Genomic DNA, 26,427 nt, shown 5'->3' with positions numbered 1-26,427 from the left:
AAATGCGTTAACATCTCTACGCTGGGAGGAACCAGGCAATGTCGAAGTCTACTGTGTTTCGAAGGCAACATATCCCGTTGCGGTAGCACTGGCAGACACGATTCCACACAGGCGACAGCGAGAAATCAGGCGAGGCCAGGCCGACTCAGCAGCTCAGTGGTTAGAGAAATCGTACGGTATGCCAGACCCAGGTTCGAGTCCTGGTCGAGCCTGCATTTTTCGCTGAAAATGTCTACGTAGTACATCTCCTCTGTGTGCCTAATCTTCAATAATAATACCAACTCTTAACAATTTGTGGGATCATTTGTTGGTGTTTGACTAGTCGTAAAACAGTTGCTTTGTGAGGTACAGCAGAAGCAAGGGATTTTCCTTGAAAAACCTCTTGCACGCGAGTGTAAGAAGAATGAGTAGCAAAATACTTTTCAGCAATGCACACGCGCTGCTCCAAAGAACACGCCATGCTGAATCAATGAAAAGAACAGGCATAGTAGCGTCGAAAGTGAGCGAAGATAATTCAGTGTAACCAGAGGCAGACTAGGATTCTCTCAAGAGTCCATTTTCGGCACAAAATCTTGGTTATGATATTTCACGTACATGTATAGCCAATAGGCACATGTGGCGTGCGTCTGTTGACAATATTTCGACCTGCTAGCATTGCCATATATGTCCCAAAAATGGCACTTTTTCACTCAACCCATAAAATCGCCAATAAAAAATCCATCAAATGTTGCACATGAGCAATATTGGTCGCAAATGACAGATTGACATGGTATCAGTCATCAGATATCTAAATATGACCCTTCGATAATTTCTTACATATTTTTCTCATTCAAAAGTGGATATTTGGAAAAAATTTAACGCTGCCTTCGACCAGTTATTACTTTATCTAACTTTTCTGTATGGAGAAAACTGATAATTTTAAGCATTGAAAAATATCTCAATGGATGAGGCTTTATAATGCAGAAAACCCGGTGTAAATATCTCTTACGGTTTTCATGATATACATTTCCAAAGTTTGGGTTGTGCAACTTTTGAAACACTCTGTATAAGAAACTGAACATCGCTAAATCATTCGAGAAAACAGGAAATGGGGTGTTGGGGGACAAAGAGTAAGAAATTATTACTGACTCTCTGGAATGTTCACAACGTTGATTTAAAAAAAACATCATTTGCTAACTTACGCTGTACTGCAATTTGAACTTAGAATCATCAAAATTTCGTACATATTACAGCAAAAGATCACAGTCGCCAGGCTGAAATTTTTAGTCGCCATGGCGACCGGAATTTTTCGGGCCCTGGTCATAGTTGAATATTGATATTCTACTAAAGGACGAGAAGAGTAGGATAAATAAGAGATCGATATGGAGAGAAGTAGAATAAGAACAGGTTCAGAATTAGACCAGAGAGAGAGAGAGAGAGAGAGGGAGAGAGAAATAAAGAAGAGAAAGTAGAAAGAAATTAACAAACATAGCCGACTGAAATAACAGAAGCTAGTTTAATAAATAATATAAATGAGAGAGAGAGAAAGACAGAAATAAAATAAATCCGAGAGAAATACGTGAATAATAGGATCTAGAGAGCCAAAAACACGAAAACTTCAGAAAGGGAGAAGTAAAAGGAACTGGAGAGAAATAAACGGAAATATAAGAAACCCCAGAGAAATAAATGAATACCATAATCTAGAGAATCAGAAATAACAAAAGCTGGAGAAAGGAGAAATAAAAGTATCTGGAGAGAGAGAGAAACAGAAAAGAAACCTGACAGCAATAAATGAAGAAAATAATCTAGAGAGCTAGAAATAAAAACTAGAGAAAGGAAGAAATAAAAAAAGGAGAGATAGAAACGGAAATAAAAGAAACCCGAGAGAAATAAATGAATAAAAAGAGTCGACAAAGACAAAAATAAAATCTCCAGAAAAGAAAACAAATAAAATAAATTCGAGAGAGAAATTGAAATAAAAGATAATAAATAATTAAATAAATATAAGAATAGAGAGAGCCAGAAAGAAACATAACTATAAATATGATTTTTAATATAAGCGGGTGGCATAGTACGGTGAACTTTTTACCTAATTGACACCAGCAATGAACAATGAAGATTAGGTATATCAAAATGGCCTTTGCTCTTCTGATAATTGGGGGTAACTATTAATAGTGGAATGTCTGTGTGAAGGTGTGAATCTCGCAACATGAAAATGGTAAAATCCGTGGGGCAAATATCCGGCCACTGACTGAGTGAAGCTGATTGGAAATGAGAAAGAAGGGGTGTTGGGAGGGACAGAGATGCAGGGCAGTGGATCGGAGAATCGAGAGGTGGTGTGCGTGTAGCGACATCCGGTGATTGACACACACACACACACACGCGCGCGCGCTTGATTGAACACTGGATGGCTGTAAGGGGTTTGGTTTGGGCACATCTTCAAATAAAATGTATTTAATATCCACATTGTTATAACGTTGCCAAACAAAGTTTCATTTTCCAATGGGAGATGTGTACAAGAAATACATATAGATTCAATATTACATTGGAAATATGTTAATGTTTTGGCTTCGGGACTGAAGGGGTTAAGTCCACTTTGTGCACAGATAGGGCAATCTGGACTGGACATGTAGTTTAAAGTGGGATCTGAACCAGCAAGTGGCTCCACCTGGCATCGAACCCGGGACCCCGTGACTGTAAGACAACAACGTTATCGAGTAGGCCTATTAAATTTTAGGTTTTATTATCCTTCGCATGATATAGCAATAATTAAAAACCATTAATTAATTAACAGTATAATGTATAAATAGGAAATATGTACAATACTAAAACAATACTCATCATTATCTAATATCTAATATCATTAACATTGTCTAAAACATGTCCGAATATGAACCACAGAGTGTATCCAAAGAATATCCATGAACCATCTTTTCTGAGTATCCTATGGATGTCCCATAGATACCCATGGTATATCCAATGGATGTCCACTTGATATTCCAGGATATATGTTGGGACATCCAGCACTTCGGCACGAATATTCCAAAGACATCCAATAGATGTCTCTTGAACATGTATGTGCTGTATCGGATATTATCCTTGCCTTTGACTGTACGTGTACTTCAAAACAACTTAGTAATTTTCGATCAAAATCCGAGAGCGTTTAGCGGAGATTTTTTTATGTGTTTTCAGGTTATCTCAACCAAGTATATCCGATATGAAGAAGACCTTCTCGTTTTAATCTTTACGTTCCGAGAAGATTAAAGATTCGGAAGAAACCCGCCTTCGACGTGGAAATGGAAGATGGGATGGAAACTGCTAGAGCAAAACTTCCCGGTGCGTAGGGATCCTCTTCCCTGACAAGAGTCCCGTGGGGGGAGGCCCATCTCGGGAGACGTTTATTTGATGCAAATCTAGCGGATTCTGGAATCGAAGTGACGCACATGTTGGCTCCGATGTTAGAGAAAGATAAAGGCTGATTCAAAAATTCTACTTTATCCTCCTTCTTGCTGGGAAATGTGAAGAATTTCTTGAGACTCGCATCAAGCTTCTTGGAGAAATATTATGTCTGCTGTCGATTTAATACTTGCTAGGTTTTCTACATGTTTTCCCCGAATAATAAATACGGAAAACAAAAACGTCCACTTTAATTTCAGATAAGCTCCACTGTAAAACATTGACTGTAGGGGAGAGTCGTCCAAAACGGGGACGGCGGGTCAAATGGGGACGTTCGGTTTCTCACTGATTAGTGCTGCCACCTAGAACCCAACGTGGTACTACCACGTTCATATGTCAGTTTGAATCGACGACCTTCTTTTTTCTACGAAGATTTCAAGTCTTCGTGAAAAAGTTGTCGATTTTGCCTCTGTACCGTGTTTAGGTTTTATCAAGCCACCTACGAACATTCAATTGATTGATTGATTATTCAAATTTTAAGTTAGATTTCGATATACTGCTTGATAGGTTACATCTGTGTGAAGAGACGCCATGTTCTCTAGCGTCCGTCATTGATAAAACGGAGACGTTGAAGGTAGTTCAAAACGAGGTCCTGCCCCAATGACTCTTTGACTCATAAATTTTGAATAAACTTAAGATAATTTAAATTTGCTTTTCTCGTGATGCTGTGTACAGGGTGCCACGAATAAACAAACAATGAATTGATTGATCATCAATTACGTTTAACAATGAGAACATATTTATAATATTGGCAACTTTTATTGACATCACAATGACAATTTTATCTGTTATCCATATAATTATCAATTTAAGCTCCATTTGAATGAATGCAAGCTTGGAGACGTAATTGGCTTTCCTTCTATCTGTTCGTGGCTTAACAGATCTTTAAGGTCTGAAACACTTCCGGTTTCATTAAATAACTTGTTGATTCTTGAAATAGCGTCACTAAATTTGAGCTACACGTTACTGGTAATGGAAAATACACGTACACATTTGTCACGCTGCTCGATACTTAGGCGACTTGCTGACATACTAAACAACATCCACTCTTCCGCTATGTTGGTTATGCGGGTAAAGAATTAATTAATACAAACGTTACAGAGTGACAAAAGGAGCCCACTTAATTCGTGGCCACCCTGTAGACTTGTGAAAATTCATCGCTGGAAATTCTCGTGAAAAATGCTGAACCCCGAGGCGCAATTTTGAATTGACGGGAGGCAACCGAAGATATACCAGTTGTGCGTGAGACAATGGCCCTCAGAGTGCCAAGTGACAAGGGCGCATAGATCAAACGGAAGAGCCCTGTGGACGCCATCTTGCGGACAGGATCAACTGGTCAAGCGTATCGATTTCAACCCAAGGCCTTGAAGTGTTGAGATGCTGCATCCTCCTGTTGGAGAAGGAGAGCGAGAAGATAAGAGAGAGGAGATGAATCAAGTTAAAAGAGTTGGATCTAAAGGTCAGGGCAAAAAGGAAAGTGTTAGGTTGGAACTTGTTCCCGGCAGGCGCGTTCAGGAACTTCGCTTCACTGAACGGGTCTATTGGTGTAGGTCTTAATGGTCTTCGTACTGCGCATGCGCGAGAAATTACCGATGTCGATTGGGTGCGTCTTAAACAACGACTCTGAATGGCTGGTGCTCTTATCTTTGGCCCGAGCGGCCTATCTCTATGGCGGAGTGCTTAGCACAGCGCCCTACGACGCCAGGTTTCCTGGGTTCGAATCCCGGCGTGGTCATGGGTGTCTGTGTCCCTTTGTCACATTATAACTCATCCTCAATTTCGACAATTAGACAAAAGTGGCAGGAAATCGATATAAAATGAACCAAATCAATCAATTTTTTGGCGCTTCATTTAGATTCTTGAAACTCGCATTGCATACAACACGTAAAACGGATAATTTGCTTGGTAATACTTATACATTCCACTATACACAAGCAACTCGTGAAATATAATCTGTGCCAGGTATATCTGCAGCAACCGAACCTAAACAAGTCTGCGCAAGTAATGATTCGACAGGGCTCAAACAATGAACGTGTGCGATGGAATGGGGGAAAGGACTGCAACTACCAGCCTTTGTGCAGCATGTACTGATTCGTTCCACCCACTCGCTTTCTCCCATTTTCCACCGTTATGCGCGACCTTGTTCGAGAGATTCCAGGGATAGAGTATAATCCCCCCCTTTCGCGTCCATTCGAACTATACTCCGTCCCTGGAATTTGTGGAGTAAGGCCGCGCATATCGGAAGAGAAGGGGAAAAGGGAGTTGGCGGAGCAAAGCAGTGCGCGCTGCTGCAAACGGCGGGTAGCTGCACTCACTTCCCTCGCGCGTTCATTGGTCGAGCTCTCTCGAGTTACTACTTACGCAGAGACTTGTTTCAGTGACGTGTTAGTGGTAAAGTTAATGCATCGCTTGAATGTGAAGCCACGGGAAGCGACGGAACGACAGTGTTGCAATATGCAAATATTAAACACCAGAGCAAGAACAATCTGTTGGTAAGAATCTTTACCTGTGCGTAAGGAGATGCGGTAGTCAGTACTATCGTCACACGGTTGGACGGGAACTTGAAATTACGAAGTCATGGCCCACAGACAGTGATGTGCGTCTACGCGTAAACAACGATAGTCTACGTTCTACACGTAGACTATTTTATACACGTAGTTTACGTAATCTATGTAAACAACATTGTGAAAGGCGAAGACTTAGCAAAGGACGCCATAGAATTTAAACAAAATAATACTGCGTATCAGTTGCTCATGTGTGAGAAGAACTTTTCATACTCTTTCTTCCAAATTCGAACAATTTCTCACCTAGGAAAAAACCTAACATAGGAAATATTCTAGTGTTTTATGGGGAAAATATCACTCTTGCCTCACGACTGCCATCTGTTGTTTTTCTTGCATACTATTTATCTTCTTCCTTAGTTGATAATAGAAGAGAAGAGAAATTTTGTTGTAATTAGGATTCTTTTCAGTTCGTTAGTTAACCAATATAGTTGAAAATGTCACTTTCTTTTCATGAAACCCTTGTAAATTAATTTTAATGCACTTTAGATTGTCTACATAGTCTATGTAAACTACAACCCAATGTAATCTACGCGTAGATTACGTGTACACAGCGCATGTAGACGTAAACGTATAATCTACGGCACATCACTGCCACAGATTACCGCGGTTCAAGAAAAACATGGAAGGAGTTACTGAACTTCATCAAATTTCATTGTAGGGTGTAATATTTGTTTAATATTTTGTGTTTATATAGTAACATATTGAAACAGAATAAAATCTTATTGCTCGTTTTAAACATCGGGCAATAGTTTTTATTTCACGCTGTGTATAATAAGTAGCTACCCGTCAGTATATTCAATTTAGCTGAAGACATAAACTGTACATGTGTTTATTGCTTATAAAGAAGAAAACATCTTCCTTATATAGGAAATGCGCATTTGTGTACTCGATTTTGCCTGTTCAGAAAGAAGAACAGTTTAGACCTGCTACAGCACAAACATTGGAAGTAAAAGTATAAGCTGTGGCTAAACAAAGTTTCCATATGTTTTCTAGAGCTCCACGCGCGTACTCGGAAACAAAGCAACCATTTTTATAGTACGATAGAATCTCATCTGTTGACGGAGGCTTTTCGTAGAGGCCCAGCTGACACAATCTCCGCACAAATCACCCCGACGTAAGCTTTCCGACATGCAAGAAAATTGAAAGAACCTTTACAATATCAGATAACCCTTGAAAAGAACAGGAAGTAGGTTTTTCAACCTTCTGGGAGCTGGTATTTTATAGATGAGGACAAAAATTGATCTCTCGGAAGAAGGAAATCACATTTTAAAGATATTTACCTGACAGTAAAATCACTGGTGTTGTCACGAGCTACAAGTCCTTATAAAAGCAAACAGAGATGGCAGCACCATGATATTAAAAAAATCCGCGTAAAGATAGTGCAGTAATAAACTATAAATAGACTAAAGTTCATTAGAGTATAGAGCAGTTAATGCATTCTAATACATTGTACTAAAATTTTAATAATGTATGGAAATATTAAGAAATAATGATGTAAAAATTTGGCAGTAGCACGGGCGGAGATTTAAGATCCATGCTAAAATGGCGAACCAATCAGCGAACATTACTTTTATGTTTAATGTTAACCTTTAATTAGTAAGGCCCGGGATTTTATTTATAATATATTTATTATTTGGCATCGGATCTAATAATGGGGTGAGATCTTTACATATTTGATGAAAATCAGCGGAAATATACGAACTTGATAAGATATATTTTGGCATATTTCATCAATTTCGCGTTTTTACAACATATTTCTTCAATTATAACACCATTAAGCCTTGTTTCTATGATTATGAAAAACTAAATATGCTGACCAAGGCAGTAATTTATTTTATTAAAAACATAAACTAAACGTAACGTTTCAACCTTCTAGCAAGGTCTTCTTCAGACTCTGTATCAAGTACAAAAGTAACAAGATACAAAAACAGGGTATTATATATACACAAACATTACTCCCTCCATATTTTTGTATCTTGTTACTTTTGTACTTGATACAGAGTCTGAAGAAGACCTTGCTAGAAGGTTGAAACGTTACGTTTAGTTTATGTTTTTAATAAAATAAATTACTGCCTTGGTCAGCATATTTAGTTTTTCATTTCTTCAATGTTCTCATTATAAGACATGTTTCTGTATAATCTCGTATTTGTCTTGCATATATTCCGTTATTTTATAATTTATTCTTCGTACCTTTAGCGCAATGGATAGTTCATATTATCGATGGCAGAACAAGGAAATTACGGACGAAGAAATTAAAAGTAGATGCCGTCTTTTCTTACGAACTAGTACAGAACAATAATACCTCCTTTTTCATAGCGAGCTGACAATTATGCTTTAGTTTCCACGATCTGACATAATAGTAAATGAAAGTAAGGGTAATTGCAGTGCGATATTTTCTGTATTTTCCCAATACATTCTTCGGTGAAAGGGGTTCTGACATCATTTAATACCCCACCCACCCCTTGTCGATATTCCCTGGAGAATACTGTCATCCCGTGTAATGAGAAATTCGAAAGTACTGTTGTGCATATTTTTGGCTTTACTGGGAATATTTCTGCCTTTTTCTGACATATTTTTAATTTTTCATGACATATTTTCTTATATTTATGGCATAATTACATACATATTTTACAGTTTTATAGGCCAATAGGAAGACCAAGACGAATATGGAGGGACAACGTTGAGATGGACCTAAAATAAATCGGTAGGGATGGAAAAGAGTATATAGATCTTGCTCAAGATAGGGACAGATGGAAGGCCTGTGTTGCTGCAGCCATGAACCTTCGGGTTCAAGAAGGCTGGAGAGTTAGTTACCTACAGTTAGTTAATTCGGTCATAAAGCCTCAGGCCCTCTTAATCAGTATTGTGTAGTGAATAACAATTTTGGCCAAAAGAAGGGTTTGTAGGGGATACAAGCTGGAGTTCCGACATTTCCGACACCGTCATTTGCGAAACTAAAGCAAAAACTGGTTTTCTCCCGTCATAAGCGACACTGCTTGGATTTTCCCCTACGATTTCCAATTTGTTTACCAGAATTAGCGACATTTGCGTACATGCAGCAGCAATAGCGTCTCTGAAGACAGTATTTCCCGAGGCTCAGATCACTGATCAGTGGTTGTAATTATCACATTAACCCACGTTTGTGGCGAAAGGTGCAGGAGTTGCGACTGACAAACTATTACAAAACAGATCCAGACGTGCGGCTGTGTATAAGAATGTGTTCAGCTCTGGCTTACCTCCCTGTGGCTGACGTCGATGATGGATGGCTGTGTGTGGTGGAAGATGCGCCAAACCACGACTTATTGAGAAACTTTTTGGATTATTCCGTTGAACAGTGGATGAACAACTCTGTTTTCGACATTTCCACGTGGAACTGCTCCCAACAGCGGCACAGGACTAACAATGCAGTCGAGGGATGGAACCATACAGTTAATGTATTGATGGAAAAGTCAAGTCCTAACGTGTACCAATTAGTGAAGACTTTAAGATTTGAAGCTGTGTACAATGACTACTTATGTGAGAGGAGGGCCTTGAATCTCAAAGGGAAAGGTAGACGACGTCAGTACATTACATACATTAGATGAGAGAATACAAAGAGCGTTTGCCGACTATGAAATGCATAGAGATCTTAAGCGCTTTTTGAGGAGAATGGCGTACGTTCAGAATTTAGAATGGAAATTGTAAGATTTTGGTTCAACTACAAGAGAAACGACGCATTCTACATTTCTACATTGACAAGGGATTTCAGTCTGCTCCTATACTGACAAGGGATCTAAAAAATCTGTCATTGACAAAGGATAAATACATCCAGCTTTTAAACACCCAGCTTCCATGATGCCAGTGTGAAGGAAAACTAATAAAGGTTTTGAAAAACACAACAGCTTCCATGATGCTGCCAGTCCTAAGCCTGGATAAAGTGTGAAGGGAAGCTATTTACACTTTGTGTCGCAGATGACGGTGTCGCAACTGTCATGGAATATATTTTCCATACAGTGTCGCATATGACGGCAGAAATGCTAGTGTCGCAAAAGTCGTGGATTCATACAAGCTTGCCCACTGGCTTTTTTTTTAAAGGAAGGCAATTAGTATCGTCCCATATACAATACGTATGTATTGTCACATTTTGCCTTTCATTGCCTCTTTCAAAATTCTAAAAATAGGCAACATTATGGGAAAGAAACTGACATAAGTGTTTCGTCATAATAAATCCAACAACTAGGAAATACAATTTTTATATGATGCGTAATTTAGGAGGGACAAAGGGGGTAAATGACATCAATTTTGTGACCAAAATAACACACCTAAATTTACAAGCAGCGCCGTTGTATTGAAACGATATTTGACAATGTGCTTAAAGACTGTGGACAAAAATGGATTTTCGGATTGTAAGGAACTAAGCTATTTTAGGATATATTTTGGGCTACTGTTTATCGATGAAGTTCTCAAAACATAATGTGAAGTTTAAGAGGCAAAAGTGGGCCAACTCGCAAATATTTTAAGTATGCATTAAATATATATTACTTGCTATTAGTGTAGGGTCTTCCTGATGACGTAATAGTAACGTCATCGACTTACAATACCCTGTGGACGTTGCACAATTCTTAAGTGTACTTCAAACTGTAGGTCCAGTCCCGATTCGCCTCAGTGAATATAAACGTCAGCTTCAACTACTAGTAATTTTGGAATGTAATTTCTGTATAAAAAGTTGTGACATGCTTTGAACCTAATCAAAATTAATTTTAATTTTTCATGGTCATCACTGAAATTACTGGCGTGCGCAGGATTTTTCAGAGGGGGCGGGAATTGTAAAGATGGATATTTCGCAGCTGCGTTCTAAGAGCGGGGTATATACCAGGTAACCAAGAAAGTTCATGCGGTTTTAGTACAAAGAAGAAAAGGTCCAAAACAAATGTGTTGACCTTATATTTATTCTGCAAAATATCCACCATCCGCTTCTACAACCTTCTCCCATCTTTGTACAAGCCTGTAGATGCCATGTTTGAAAAAGTCTTTGTGTAGGGCCGCAAGAAACTGCACCACCACGTTTTCAACCTCCTCGCGAGTTTGGAAATGTCGATTGCGCATATGGTTGTCCATAGACAAAAAAGAGATGGTAGTCTGATGGAGCGATGTCGGGTGAATACGCTGGATGTGGCAGAAGTTCCCAGCCGAGAGAAGAAATCACCTCCAGGGTCATCTTTGCTGTATGCGGTTTAGCGTTGTCTTGGTGGAAAAGAACACGCTTCCTATTCACTAATGCAGGTTGTTTTTTTGCAAGCTGTTCGGCCACTCTTTGCAATTGCGCGGAGTACACCTCTTTGTTGATGGTTTTACCACTTACTAAGAACTCATAATGCACAATCCCAGCCGTAGTCCACCAGACACACAGCATCACCTTCCGCTGATGAAGAGCAGGTTTTGCAGTTAAAGGTATGGTGTCATTTGACGATAGCCAATGGTATGAGCGTTTCTTGTTATCGTACATTACCCACTTTTCATCACACGTCAAAATGCGGTCCAAAATTGGACAGTTGTTGTTCCTAGTGAGCAAGGAAGCGCAAATGTTCAGTCGTTGGAGACGGTTCGCAGCAGTCAGCTCGTCTGGGACCCACTTACTCAGTTTCCATGATTTGCCAAGCTCATGCAAGTGCACACGAATTGTTTCAGCACTTACCGCAAATCGTTGAGCGAGTTCTTGACACGTTTGACGTGAATCCTCTTCAATTGCTGCCTTCAGTTGGTCCACATCGAGAGATTTTGGTCTGCCCGAACGAGGTTTGTCTGCCAGTGTCTCATCGCCACTCGAGAAGGTCTGAAACCACTTTTGCGCTGTCCGTTCACTAATTGTACCTTCTTCAAACGCTGCACATATTTTTCTTGCTGCTTCCGCTCCTTTTGTGGCCAACTTGTACTCATACAGTAAACACGCCCTGATTACTGCATTCGACACAGCCATAGTTCACTGCGAATACTTGCTCCCGAACTATCGACTGCGACCTGTTATCTACGTTAGCCGACGTGCCAAGGAATGAGCTTTCCGCCAATCACACATACATGTATCCCTGGCCGCTGAACTGCGTACTACCCCACAAAAACTACGGGCAGTTGTAAAAACCGCATGAACTTTCTTGGTTACCTGGTAGTATAAAATATTTCGTAGGCCTAATTATAATTTTTAACCTTGGTTTTAAACATTGTTCAAAGAGAAAAATAATAATCTGGGGTCATTTTAAGGTGCCCTTGCATTTACCATTGCTTTCATTTGAAAATTTTATTTTTTTTCAAAATTTCGGGTGGGGGCTATAGCCCCATCGGCTCTCCCCACCTCCGTACGTCAGCGAGTGAAATATAAATGAACAACTCCTTTGCACATCATGCGTGAAACACGCTATTGCCGTACGAGAAACGTACTTAGCTTCTTTTGTTGATTACATATGAGACGTTATCTATTAATTATAATAATTACAAATATTACCACCATTAATAAAAAATAATAACCAATTATGTGCCACGCACGTATTTTACCATTCGCTAAAACTCACAAAAACCATAATAATTTTCCATTAATGCTTTTTTGTTTATAGAGGGGCAGTTGTTTATTAATTATAATAATCACAAAAATTATAATCATTTCCAACCATATGTACACTTTCACTTGCATGAGTGTCTCGAATAGCGCCATTTAAATATGGTCCACCAAGTGCATATTGCCTCCTATTTATATTACACTTATGTTTTTTTATGAACAAAAGTAATACATGAATATTGAGAACTCCCTGAGGAACAGTGTAATTTATTTTCAATTTTTTATAAAAATTTTCACAATAGAATAATCGAAAAAATAGAGGTGGTGGTTCTGACAGCCCCCCCTCGGGTAAGGTAGGGTAACACCCGGAATAATGAGGTCCAGGTATTAGTGCATGGCTACTGGGTTTGGCCATCTTGGTTAGAAGAAGAGAAACTATAGGCAGATATATTCTGTGACGTGTCGGAATGTATGTAAATGTTTCGAACTTACAGACAGTTTTTTAATTAAATTTGTTCTACGTCTGGTTTGTCTTGTTCTACTAAAAATAACCTGACACGATGTCTCTCACACGAACATTACTGTCAAAGTAACTTAGAAACTGTAACTGGGTTACTTTCAAAGTTGGAACGAAGTAAGTGTAACTTTGCTAGTCTAACTTTCCGAAAGTTCCCGAACACAATGAAAGACCCAAGAATCATACCTCTAGTTTCAATCTTGTTGCCTGTGCTTAAACTTATGGGTATGAAAGTCCTTATGGCACCATAAGCAGCTTCAAATTAGATTTAACGATCGTGGCGCCCTCGGATCGGACCGTGTTAAAGTTCGGCAACAACTTGCGTCTCACAAGAACCCAAATGGAACAGTAATCACTCCTAAGCAAAGCCCGCTAAACGAATGGGCTTTGAACCTTCAGGAAACGCATAAATAAACGGAAACTTTGTTTCAGGACTAGAGAAGCTTATTTGAATAAATTCCATTCTTTTCCTACGGTTCTGCCGAAAGTCAGTGTCTGAACGGAAGCGCGAAAACAGAAGATAAGGACTATAAATTTTCACTCTGGCTAGATTGCTATCTTTCCGTGGATATTAGCAGTGTATCCATCTCATGACATGAAAATTCTTCAGAGATAACTGCGATATATTTAGCTCTTCATTCACAGTTGTAAATTACAATGAAATGCTACAGAGTCGCTTACGGATTAACTGTAATAGATAAGGAGCTTTTTACCATATCTTTTATGGTATGTACAGGTTTCAATTTCCAGAAATATCATGATTCTTAAGGTTGCTATGAAGGGTTGCCTGCTCCATATAAATTGTGGGTATTGAAGACAATTTTCAGCCGATAAGTGATTGTTGATTTGTGTTGAATAATATGTACAGAAGGTTGTTTCACGTAACGATTTCGATCACCAAGGAGCAGCACGTAGGCACAGCACAGAGCAGCCAGAGCCAGTAGGACGAAAGTACTGTGTGTTGACTTACAAAAACGATAGTTGGTGTGTGAGTGAGTGTTTATATGGCACCAAAAATTCCAGTCTTTTGGGAGGGGTACATCTGTGCCCTTTCCGACGTTGGTTATAGTTATAGCCAGATAATTAAACAGTGCCACATGAAAGCGTTCCATGTGTCAAAGAAGTTCATCAATGCAGTGTTGAATCGCCATAAAGCTTGCACCGTACCTGTTGCTGGAACCAGTCAAAGTGGGCCTCGGACATATCATAAGCCCAAGCGTTCCTCCGATGTTGTGCGGAAAGTGAGGTCCTTGGTGCGATGTGAAAACCCTGCAACGCAAAGAGTGATTGCACAGGCAGTGCAATGTTTCCCTGCAACTGTAAATCGCATCATAGCCCAAGATTTACAACTTGTGCGGAAGCACAAGGCTCAAGTTCATAAGTTGCGTGGCTCACATGTCCAGGAGACGAAGACCAACAATCGGAAGCTCTACGAACGCCATCTGGCAGGGGACCGCTGGAAGTATGTGGTGTCCCTGGATGAAGCATGGGTGTATCTGTCGGGATGTGGTAAAAAAAAAATAGCCATCTACTATCGTCCACGTGATGCAAGAGGTCGATCTGAGTGGGTACGTGAATGTGCTGAAAGTTTTCCACGCGGGTTCATGGCTGTTGGTGGTTACTGCCATAACGGCAAACTTCCACCGCGCATAGTGGTAAAAAAGGCTAAAATAAATGCAGCCTATTACCAGACGAATATTTTGGAGCCACTTTACAGACATGAAATTACTTCTCTCTATGGCAGCGACACATCTCGTGTTGTCTCCACCAGGACAAGGCTTCCAGTCATACGGCAAATTCCACGCAGGCATACATGGATCGGATGGCACGTGAAACGGGCATTCATGCAATCCCCTTTACGGACATCTCTGTGAAATCCCCCGATGCCTCTTCCATGGATTTTTGTGGGTTTCCGTTGTTGAAACGAGCCTTGGGAAGCAGACGGCTCTGTACAATTGAGGGTCTTTGGAAAGCTTGTCAGGAGGAATATGATCGTTTGGACCAATGTGTTCTTCGACGCAGTCTCCTCCAATGGAAACTCCGCTGCAGGGCCATTGCTGCAAGACAGGGGTATCACGTGGAGCACCACCGCTCGTGGCGTAATGGTTTTTCTTAAGGTCAGGTGGGTTCTAACTTTGTTACCATGGACATGAAACGACCTTCTGTATATATTAAACTTCAGAATTGAAAACTGTTACATCGAACAGCAAATAATAGCAGGCGAATTGTCCAGCACGATTTTCATCCAATCTGTTTGTAACAATATCATGATCTTGAATTGATATAAAAACGTCAAAAAGCAGAGGGCAACATTAACTTCGTATCAACCATTCCTTAAAACAAAACAAGACACCTGTCTTTTTATTTCTCCCTTTCTCTCTCTTATTCTTGTAATCTCTGCCCCTCTCTTTTTCATTTAATGTTATCTATCCCTCTCTCTGTGATCTCCTTCGTCAGTCTTTCTCACACCTATTTATCTCAATATTTAACACCCTTCTCTGTATTCCTCTTTTCTCTCTCATTCTATTAATCTCTCTCTGACCTACCTTCTGTAGCTATTACTTGTTTTCTGTTTTGCCTGGCTGTGTTCTTTCTCTCTCTCTCTCTCTCTCCCCTCCCTCCCTCCCTCTCTCTATCTTTCTCACTCTCTCTTTCTCTCTCGCTCTCCCTTTCTCTTTCTATCTTTCTCTCTCTCTCTCTTTCTCTATCTCTCCCCTCTCTCTCTACCTCCCTCTCTTTCTCCTTTTCTCTCTCCCTCCCTCTCTCTCTCCTTCTCTCTGTCTCTCTGTCTCTCTCTCTCTCTGTTGGAAAAAAAGCAGTGGCAACATGCTTCTGTTTTCAAATCACTTTATTGTCAAAAGCAAAATAACATACACCCCTTCAATATTTTCTCCCAGCATGTCTTCTGCCACAACTTTGGAATGGGTCGTAAGCGTTGGTCGCCCTGAAGTATGTATAACCTCGTGTCTGATATGACGTAGTTCCTCTCGCAATGACTTCTTCGCCTCGGTCGTAATCGCACGGGCTTGTGTCGCGGCGAAGAACACTTTGACAGAGAACGGTGACACCTTGCATCGTCTTGAAGGGGAAAGACCGTCCTGTGTGTCCTATACACGTCGCGAAGAAGTTAAGAGTGACGGGGTTCAATCTGTAACACCTAACATATGAGTAACATTACGACGAGAAAAAACTTCTTGTACGAAAACTTCAAATTGTGAGTAGGTTAGGTAGGTTAGGTTCGGTGTTCTCAGCGTCTTGTTGTTGTGACGTCACAGGCGAAGTGATAGGACTTAACCAGATCACTTTTCGAACCGATTTGTAACTACCCTGTGGAGTAGGGCCGTGCATAGTGGCAGAGAAGGGGGGAAATCGAGTGGTGAAAGTCCAAAGTGAAGCAAGGAAAGCGGGTAACTTCTGTCGCACATTACGCAATCTCGTTCGCCTGCTCTACATTTAGCTGGTACAGAGTATACTTTCGCACACTGAATGTGCCAGAAGTGCTTAAGATTAACCGTGAAGATGAGGTATAGTGGTTAAACGCTATAATTTTGCTTGGGTTTGGTTTTAAGTCTATTTTATGCACAGATAGTCTAATCGGGTCTGGTCCTACAGTTTAAAGTAGGGTCTGTCATCGGGTATCGAACCAGGGATGCCTTAAATACAAGGCAACGACGATACCACTACGCCATCGGGGAGGAGAAAGATATAACGCTCTAGCCTTGTAATCAATAAGTCCTGGGTTCGATTCCTTGTGGAGGCAGAGGTTCGGAGTCTCATTTTAACTATACGTTCTCGCTCGACAAGTTCCGATGTTACGGCTTCAGTGTGACGGCAGATGGGCACTCGATCTCCGCCAAAACCGCGCTTCTTCGCTCGGTGATGCAGAAGTTCGGTCTGGATTAGCCTATTTGAACATAAAGAGAAGTTAACATAAAAAACTTTGAGCGCTGTTGGATTATCACACCGGTTAGAGAAGAGAACGTCTTCCGCTAGGCTTGAACGCAGACTTAGTTTCGAGTGACGTCACGGACCTCTTAACAAAGGCAGCAACAAAGGGGATCAAAAGCTTCCGCCATCTGTCTCAATGAGTAATTAATCTCCTCTTTGCTACATTTGTAGCAATGAAGCCGGTGTGGGCGCTGTGATGTAAGCTGGATTCGATCTGAAGATCCTTTGCGTCTCTCGCCTGAACCAGAACAACGCTAACACCACCTCCAGGAAAATAAGCCTCGCTTCCATAATGAAACATGTCTTCAACACATTTCCAATTCTCTAGCGCACGTAGCTTTGAGTTTTCTCGGCAGTAATGCCTACAGCTTACTGCATATGTTTAAAGGCAAAGATTTGCAAACGCTCGAATGTTTATTTATAACAACCGTCGAGCTAATACCGGTATTTAAAACAGCTCCCTGTGCTACTTAGAATGCATGGTCTTGTAATGAAACATTTACGTGTTATGGGGGAACTTCATGATTCGGTGAGAAAAAGACCTGTGAAATCCTTTGTGGGATTCGTGTTGTGTCAACCATATACGAGGGTTGGGGCATAAGCCATGGCATCTATTTTTTTTCGCGAGAATGCGAGATCAGCACGAAAATCCGAAATATACGAATGGAAGGGGACAGTGTATAGTACTGTGAAATGTATGAACAATGGAAATTAGTGTGACAGGTGTAGTGTAGGGAAGAGTGCAAAATATCCTTAAATATAGCATCGTGCCACATGTTTTTATCAGAAGTATACAAGCTTTACATAAACAAAAGAGGCGCATATTACTGTAGGATACTATATTACCCATGGTTTCCACCAGCTTCCTCTGGTATTTTCAGGCATTTCTCCCCAGAAGGGCGACTATTTTGATACACGGACGCTGTTCACGCCATGGCATGACAGTTGACTCAACGATGAATTACTACTACCCTCCGTACGATATCCATTCGTCACACTGCCATCTAGTGATGTATTCACATACTACAGGTGCCACGTTCTCCGGGACATATTGTGGGAACACCATTTAACTTTGAGAAAGAATATAGTTGCCATGACTTATGCATCGACCCTCGTGTGTTTGTGATTGTCCCTTCCATTTCATCCAATCACCATTCATACCCAAAAGTGGCAGATAAGCTACTTAAAATAAACTAAATCAATGACCAGTTTTCTATTTGACCGTTTTTTTTAACGTAACAGCTTTTTTAATTGATTGATTTGGAGTTTTAAGTCCACTTTATGCACAGTAAGGCTAATCGGGACTGGACCTTCAGTCTAATGTGGGATCCGAACCACTGTGTGCCTCCACCGGGAATCGAACCCGTGACTCCTTGATTACCACTGCGCCATCGGGGAGGTCATTGGCTTTTTTTAAGCTGGGTCAAAGTGGGGAAATGATAACTATTCGGGTGTATGTGATTGTTGAGGTTTTCGATCCGTGATCTTCGTTAAAGCTTTCATCCCAGCTTTCGACTGGAGGAGAGTGAAGAAACGTCGAAAACCTCTCAGTCAGGGTGGATTCAAACCTGCAACTTCTCGCATACGAATCCCTCTTCTTAACCACTTACTGAACTCGTTTGCTAACGTGTAAGAGCAATTACAAACAGTTCTCTGCCCGGGATTCGAACCTGAATCTCTGGTTATGAAGCAAGCTACGCTACAACTTAAACATGAATTCTATTCCTCGCCTAATATTCAACAGCATTTCATAAACACTGAGACACGAAATATAAAATTCCCTTTTGGGAAAATGCCGGAACTCATGTCCAGTGCTCATTTAAAACCAACTTTTAGTTTCCGTGGGACAAAATCGATTGATGCGATTGTCCCCACATCGGGCTGACAAAAACAGAAAGACAATAAATGAAATTTAACAATCGGCTATTATCTCTTTCTCTTCTGACAGATCATGACTGTGGAAACATTGTCATGACACAAAATATCAGACGGCAAATAACTTGTATGGTCGGCCAACAGATGTCGCCTGTGGAGTTTGTGCGGCGTAGTTTATAGACATTTGGTGCACAAAGGAGGGCACTCACTCATCCACTCCCTGGTGGAATTAATTTCTACTCAATTATTGTCGAATTTCGTTCTGTAGTTTCATTGCTCAACTTTATTTTCTCATATATTCGGCCTTGTTTTCATCTTTTCCTGTTTTTTGTATTCTTAGGGATGCAGTGGCGGTGATTGGATTCCAAAACGAGGGAGAAGGAACCAAAAATGCGGGGACAAGGACAGTTTACTTGCCCTTGGTAGATAAGGTTTGGCATAGTGCGGGGGAAAAAAGAGGCGAAAAGTGGGGGCAACTGCCCTCCTAATCGCCACCACAGGTATTGTATTGTGTGTGAGAGGAGGTATGTCTTGTTCTCGTCTCGAATTACATCTTTTAAGCAAACATACCCGCCCATTCTACGTACTTGACGCCTCGTTTCGACGCTACAAACCCTCGAAAAGCATGATTTCATCCTGAATGTATGGAACCACGCTGCACAGACTAACATTTTTGCAGATGGATTATCTCATTTAAGATAAACAAACTATGTAGATATCCGTCTGGTATGTCTTTAAAAAAAGTATTCTTAAACATAACCTTATAGTCAGTGGCGGCGAATGGGAGGGGCGAGTGGGGCGGTTGCCCCCACTTTTCGCCACTTTTGCCCCCGCACCTTGCTAAACCTTATCTACAAAGGGGTATACTGTCTTTGCCCCCCCTATTTTGGAACCCAATCACCGCCACTGCTTATAGTTTATTTACCAAAGTGTCGAACGAGGCATGTAGCCTATTTCTATTTACCTCACAGAATATTTAAAATATACAGTATCTGTAATTTTTATTGAAATTTATGAACAATGTTATGATAGAAAAATATTTCTCCGAGCAAGTCATTTTAGAAAATTAAGATATTTCACATTGTGATCGAATAATTTTATTTTCAAGTTTTCTCGGATAATGCACTAATATGTCCGAAAATCATAACACAAAGTTAAGTAAGCTAGGTGAAGCGAAAATAAGTCTGTGCAGTATTTACGGTTTCTGGATACGCATCCAAGCAAATCATTAGCGACTCATTTCATTGCTGTTATCGTAAAGCAAAAAATGAATAAGACAAACCAAATGAGAAATTGGTGCCATTTGTTAACGTGTCTCCAACAGAAGAAATTGGCAGATTTCTACTATTGTCTCCATTGTTTAACGTTTCTGTTGCGACAATCTCTCCGCCTCTATTGTCGTCCTCGTCTCGGACAATGAAAATTGCTGTATCTTTCTGAGGAATGTCAGATGTGGCCAACAGAGGGAGTTGGCAGAAAGCATTGGAACGGGTGGATGATTGCAGGCTGTATTGGTCAACTTCCAGAACAGCTGTGGCCATACATTTCTCCCGATGATCGCTGGAGAGGGAAAACACGAAGGTAGCCATTTCGAGAATTGGCCTAAACGAAAATAACGTGAGACTGGTAGCGTTCTGGAAAGCAATAAGAGTCTTCTTAGAGTCTGTTTATTGCAAAAGTCTTCCACGACACCTCGTAATCTTAATAGTCACTTAGATATGTTCTATTTATGGAGAATCGTCAGCTTTTTTGTATCTCCTAGGCGCACGCCGTTCTGCTGGAGATGATTGGTTTCGCTTGACGAATCAAAGACTTGCTTTCGCGGAGGTCCGCGCTCATTATTCTACCTTCAGCCAGTGTTTCCAACTAACAGTACTAGTAACAATCTAGGAGATTAAAAATCGTTTCGAAGAAGGCAGATTCAAGACATCCCTTATCTTCTGGTCTAAAGATGACTCAGCAATGAGGAATCTTCGGTTAGAGTAACGTTTAAGACCACCTGTATGGTGAATTCAAGAGGGTTAACACGTGTTACACAATTATTGTTTAGCTGTTCCTTAGCTTGACCAGTGTAGTGTTCCAGTACAATATAGGCATTAATTAGGTATGGTAATTCGAATCCGAATAATCCCATTGCAATATCTCATTAATTAGTATTCGAATCCTGGATCCGATATAAGAATTACAGATATGGCATCCGAATTTTGAATCGATATTCAAATTTTGAAAAAAAAACTATAATGTATGTTTGTAAAGCAAAAGTATTGTATGTGGCTTTTTCAGACTTGCTAAACGAATATATCTACTTGTATTAGTGCATATGTCATATATTATGTTTATCGTAATTGGAAAATAAATCTGTTAGTGCCAAATGTGAAACTGTGCAGCGTGGTTGCATACATTCAGGATAAATTATTGTTTTGGAGGGGTTCTAGCGTCAAAACTAGGCGCCAAGCAGAAGAAACGTCTTGTTCCACTTAACAACCGGAATCCATTAAGATTTGATGTGCGATTCTTTAAAAAAATCCTTCCGACCTCCGTGGCAGAAAAGCGACGCTAAACAACAAATATCCAATCAAAATTTGAAAATCCGAATTCCCACATTCTTATTGGTAATACAATCCTTATTCCTTATACTCCAGGTCGCTCACGTTTCACTGTGGCTTGCTTTGGCCGAAAAATTATCAACCCAAACGAAATCAGCAAACCAGATCAGGGGGTATCTTGGGGGAAAAAATACCTATTGCCAGATCTAGTTCCAGAAGAACAACGTTGGCAACACTATTTTTCAGAGCACAGGACAAACCGTCTTCCATTTTCAAACAGCTTTGTCTTCCTTTACTGTCAGTGCCCTTGTTCCCGTTCACAGAGTTTCCATCTCATGTCTTCTGGCGCTGAGTGACACACAAATCATCAAAGGAGCTCGTTGGAAACTCCTGCCAAAAATTCCCTCCCACTTCTTTCCCAACAGTGTTTTTGTCCATCACTTCGTGGTGCAATCTTGGGATGACATTTAAAAGTATATTTAGACGCCATTTCACCAAAATAACCGCAGTACGCCAATGGAACTTCGTCCAAAATCATCACGGTTTTGATTCAAAGCTTTTGAGGTGATATTTTCATAGCAACCAGATATCTCGAATGACTGGTTGATCACTTAACATAAATCAGGCAACATGTTTCAAGATGGCGGACGTGGCTCGTTCGTGGAAAAGACATTCGTTGCAATATCCGACGTAAGTAAATATGTCCCAGACCAAGCACCAAACCTAGGATCAGTTTTCGTGTGTATAAAACACATTCGAATTACAAAATTCATTCTATCGACGTTCCTGGATTTCTTAAATGTTAATATAATCACAGTTTCTTTAAGAGAAATCAGAACCAATTCAATTTTGCATATTTATTTCATACATTTAACTTCACGTCATATAATGAAAATCCTATAAAAATCCAATAAAAATATCTGCATTTTTCTTTAAAAAGGCATTTATTTATGTTTAGTGTACAACAAAATAACAGGACCTCTAGAATGATCTGACAATGTGAGATTTATTCTAGCACAGAGTACATATATTCTGTTATGGGAATCTTTGGACCAGACGAATCATCCTCTGCGTAAGTAGTGACTAGAGAGAGTTCGACCAATGAATGCGTGAGAGGGGAAAGTGAGTGCATGGAGGAGAAAGTTTTGTTTTGTTTGTATGCCTGCATTGGTGTTTTCTTTATATTACATCTATGTATATTGGGTGTATAATAAATATATAGTGAATATATATTTATTATAAATATATTTAATATATATACGTATATAATAAATGCCGTAAACCAGGCCATTATTTGAGAATACTCCACTGTCGTGAGTGTTCTTAATGATGAAACGACAATAAACTTTTGGTTCAATTTCTAGCTCAACAACTCAACAAAATTTTTTTGGACTTACAACTTTACATGTGGCTGTTTACGCCCAACATACATTATTTAAATACATAATATACATTTTAACATAAATTTAACACAAAAGGTTCCAATACGCTATTAAATGCCTTTTTATGTAACCACATTCAATCATTCATTAACAAAAATAAATCACAATTTTATATCAGCTTGTCTCAAGAAAAGCAAGTATAATATATGCAATTCTAATATCTGGTCATACAACATGGAAGTTAAATTAATGGGAGAAGGAACATTAATTTTTGATACATCACATCCTGTGAGGGCTGTGTAGCCGTAATGTTAAGGAGAGTCCCATAACTCTACCGCGCACGGAGATTGGCCAACAACAGTGACGTAATAATCCTTGGCTCCCACAAAAAGGAACGTCACACGATATTGGTGCTCAACTTCTGTTTCGAAGCAACGTTGGTGGTCTTAAGCATTGAAAAAATGTTTCTGAAGACACTCACTTCGCGCTTTGTGCTACATAAACAGATCTAAGTGCTAAGACGCACGGAAGTAGACCGCCGTGATAAATTTGACCATCGAGTAGCCATTGCAGACAGTGTTATCCGAGCAACGCCATGTGGAATATGAGAAGATATATCGCTGGGACACTCACGGTTTATTTTGGGACAATCGTCACTGCGTTGGGAATTTTAGTTCAAGTAAGTTGTGCGTACGCACTAGAAATGTTGCATGAAAGACATGGGCGTAGCCAGAAATTTTTCAGAGGAGTCGGGCAAATTATAAAAGTTGAATAGTAGAAAAATAATAAGTATTATTACCACGGTTATAAATGTTATTATACAACAATAAACATTGTAAAGTAACAAAAATTAATTTTATTCGAAATAATAATTAATGATTATTATTATTATATTAATGTGGAGACTCGATCCACCAAACGACTCAATACCAGTACAACTATTTTCTATTATTTATTTTGCATTTAATTCAGTTATTATCTGAAATGCATTTTGGTATTAACTTTTGCACGTCGCGTTCAAGAAAAGGCTTTAATTGTTAGAGGGATTTTTCTTTCATAAAGTGTGTTGTGTGACCTCTCACCTATAACTGTAATTATTAGAATTTTGAAAACTGTGGAACCATCTGTTCTTTGGATGAAATGGTTGAATATAACCTCGTTCCTGTATTTTTCACTCAATGTTTTCGATCCAATGCACTTTTACTTTGATTTTTCTGTTCGAATACTAACCAAATGAACTTTTTTTTCCGTTCTTAACAATAAGAGTAACAAACTTTTGGCTTTCTTGTGTCTTTAAATGAACAATGTCAATTTCCAGGGTGGGCAACCGATCCGTTCGACCCCCCCCCCCCTCCCGACGGTCATCCAGACTTAGGAGTAACATTTGATTTTGGTCTGAATTTCAACTTGCATGTTTTACAAGCCGTTAAACAATCTAGAGCTATTCTGAGCAACATAATACGTTCATGGCCAAATTTAAAGTGCATATCTCTAAATGTAATGTTATTCAAACTAAAAGTTATACCAATATTAGAATTTCCAACTGTTATTTGGAACTGGAATTACACTAAAGGTAATACTCAAGTCTTAGAGAGTGTAGGCTATAGAAATTAGATTATTTATTTTCAATTTAAACTATTTCGTTTCTATTATGACTATGAAAATATATTACATAGATTGAACCTCAGGCTATTATCACATAAGAGAAGTAATCTTGAAATCGACTTTATAGGTAATGTTTTGAACAGCAAAATATTATGTCCAATATTCTTATGAAATTGGGCCTAAAAATACCAAAATATGGTGTTCGAAATTATAGAGCAGTAATAGTAATGCATACAAATTATGGGAAGAAATCCTTTGTGTTTTGTCTGAATTTTCTGTTATTTGACATGTCCTTAGGATTGCTGTTCGGATTTTAATAAGTTTTTTGTCCTTGTGAAACCCTCTGTACTTTACTCTTACCTTGATTTTTCCCTTTTCGTTTGTGATATTTGATTATGAGTGTATGTTAAAAAGTTCTGTACTTTGGAATTTTTCTGCACTATAAATACTGTTTGAAATAAATAAATAAGCCAAATATTGCTAAAGGCAGTTGTACTATTTGGAGGGCGTATGAGAGGGAATTTCCCCCTTCTTGACACTACAACCGCCTATCTGGAAGTACATGATAGCGGCGTGTGTGTGGCGGTGGCAGGGGTGCCCACAGAGGGGATTCATGACCCGCCTCCGTCATAGGAATTTTTAGGGGGGGACAAGATTTTATACCAATTCTATATATCTTCACACAAAAATGGGGGGATCGCTTCTTTCAGGAGCGTATATTGTAGCCTAGCTAGGCTATCTGCGAACCCTGAAGTCTAGAGAATAAAATGCAGGAGGAAAACCGCTCAGAAATTGTAAATAATATTATTCATGTCAGTGAGATGATGATGCTGATTCTGGAGTTGGCAACTTGATTTCTAGTGAGTTGGCAACCTGATTTCTAATGGGTTGGCAACCTGATTTCTAATGAGTTGGCAACCTGATTTCCTAAGAGTTGGCAACATGATTCCCTAGGAGTTGGCAACATGATTTCCTAAGAGTTGGCAACCTGATTTCCTATGAGTTGGCAACCTGATTCCCTACGAGTTGGTAAACTTATTTCTATTCATAGCCTAGGACCACGTGACATAGTGAGATAGCCCACATCTTGGACTCACCCTACGCCACTGGCTTCTTTGATTGACTTGTTATTGACTTTTAGTTATGGTTATTATGTACAGTTTTTCTGTCTACCTGTAGATGATCGCGGCAATGTGGTTGAAATGAAACACGACCTCTTATGCCTTTAGAATCGGTTTGGAAGAAGGGGGTGTTCTGTTCGCATTAATACAAGGTTGGTCAAGCAGCAAACTGCTAAGAATAATGTTCAGTACACTAACATAGGCAGTGAGCGTTTCATGTTAGCAAACATGAAAGCCTAAAGTACCTATACTAAGCATATATTGCTTAAATATGTCTCTATTATATTTTTCGCAATTTTTTTCTGACTAAAATAATTTGAGTAAATAAAGGGGGGCAAGGGGAATGTTCTACTTTTTGGGAGGGAGTGCGTCATAGGCCTTGGGGGGATGGGTACCCTTGGGCGGCGGGGGAATATACAGGGTAAATCTAAATTTAAAAATATCGGCGTAATTGAACGGTTTAGTTTCAGTGGTTCACACTGCTAGGTGAAAATAATAGGGACACTGAGGGACGAGGTCACCCAGCCTCCTCTCGCCACTCACACTAATCACATTCTCTCTTGGCGTACTTAGCGGCGCTTGCTCCTCTAGTTGTTTCAAGAGGATAACAGAAATGGTGTAATGGAAAATTACCTTGGCACCTACTAATGAATTTAACCAAGGCGTGTTGTGTTTACTTGCTTTACTTAAAAATTTAAGCTTGTATTAACTTTTAGAATAAATATATGTATATACAACATGTAACAAAAGTCCGGGAACACTTTAAAGAAATTATTGTAGCCAAACGAGTAGCATTACAAAATAACAAAGTACATAATTTCAAAGAGTAAAGTTGTAAGTTTTTCTCATTGCAGGTGTTACGTGTAGTTCCATATATCGTCGCTAGGTGGTGTCATAATCAAGATGGC

The 26,427-nt window shown here is 39.7% G+C and overlaps 1 protein-coding gene and 1 pseudogene across 1 annotated transcript in view; both read right to left on the bottom strand.

The window, feature by feature from the left end:
- Nucleotides 1-26,427, bottom strand: part of LOC145981249 (secretin receptor-like) — a 645,142-nt gene that overhangs the window by 459,739 nt on the left and 158,976 nt on the right. The window lies entirely within an intron of this gene.
- On the bottom strand, nt 11,047-11,955 carry LOC145981433 (histone-lysine N-methyltransferase SETMAR pseudogene; annotated as a pseudogene).

This window comes from Lepisma saccharinum, chromosome 29 (genome assembly GCF_977018435.1).
Source record: "Lepisma saccharinum chromosome 29, izLepSacc3.1, whole genome shotgun sequence".
Lineage (NCBI taxonomy): Eukaryota > Metazoa > Arthropoda > Insecta > Zygentoma > Lepismatidae > Lepisma > Lepisma saccharinum.
This window is presented reverse-complemented; position numbering and strand designations above follow the sequence as displayed.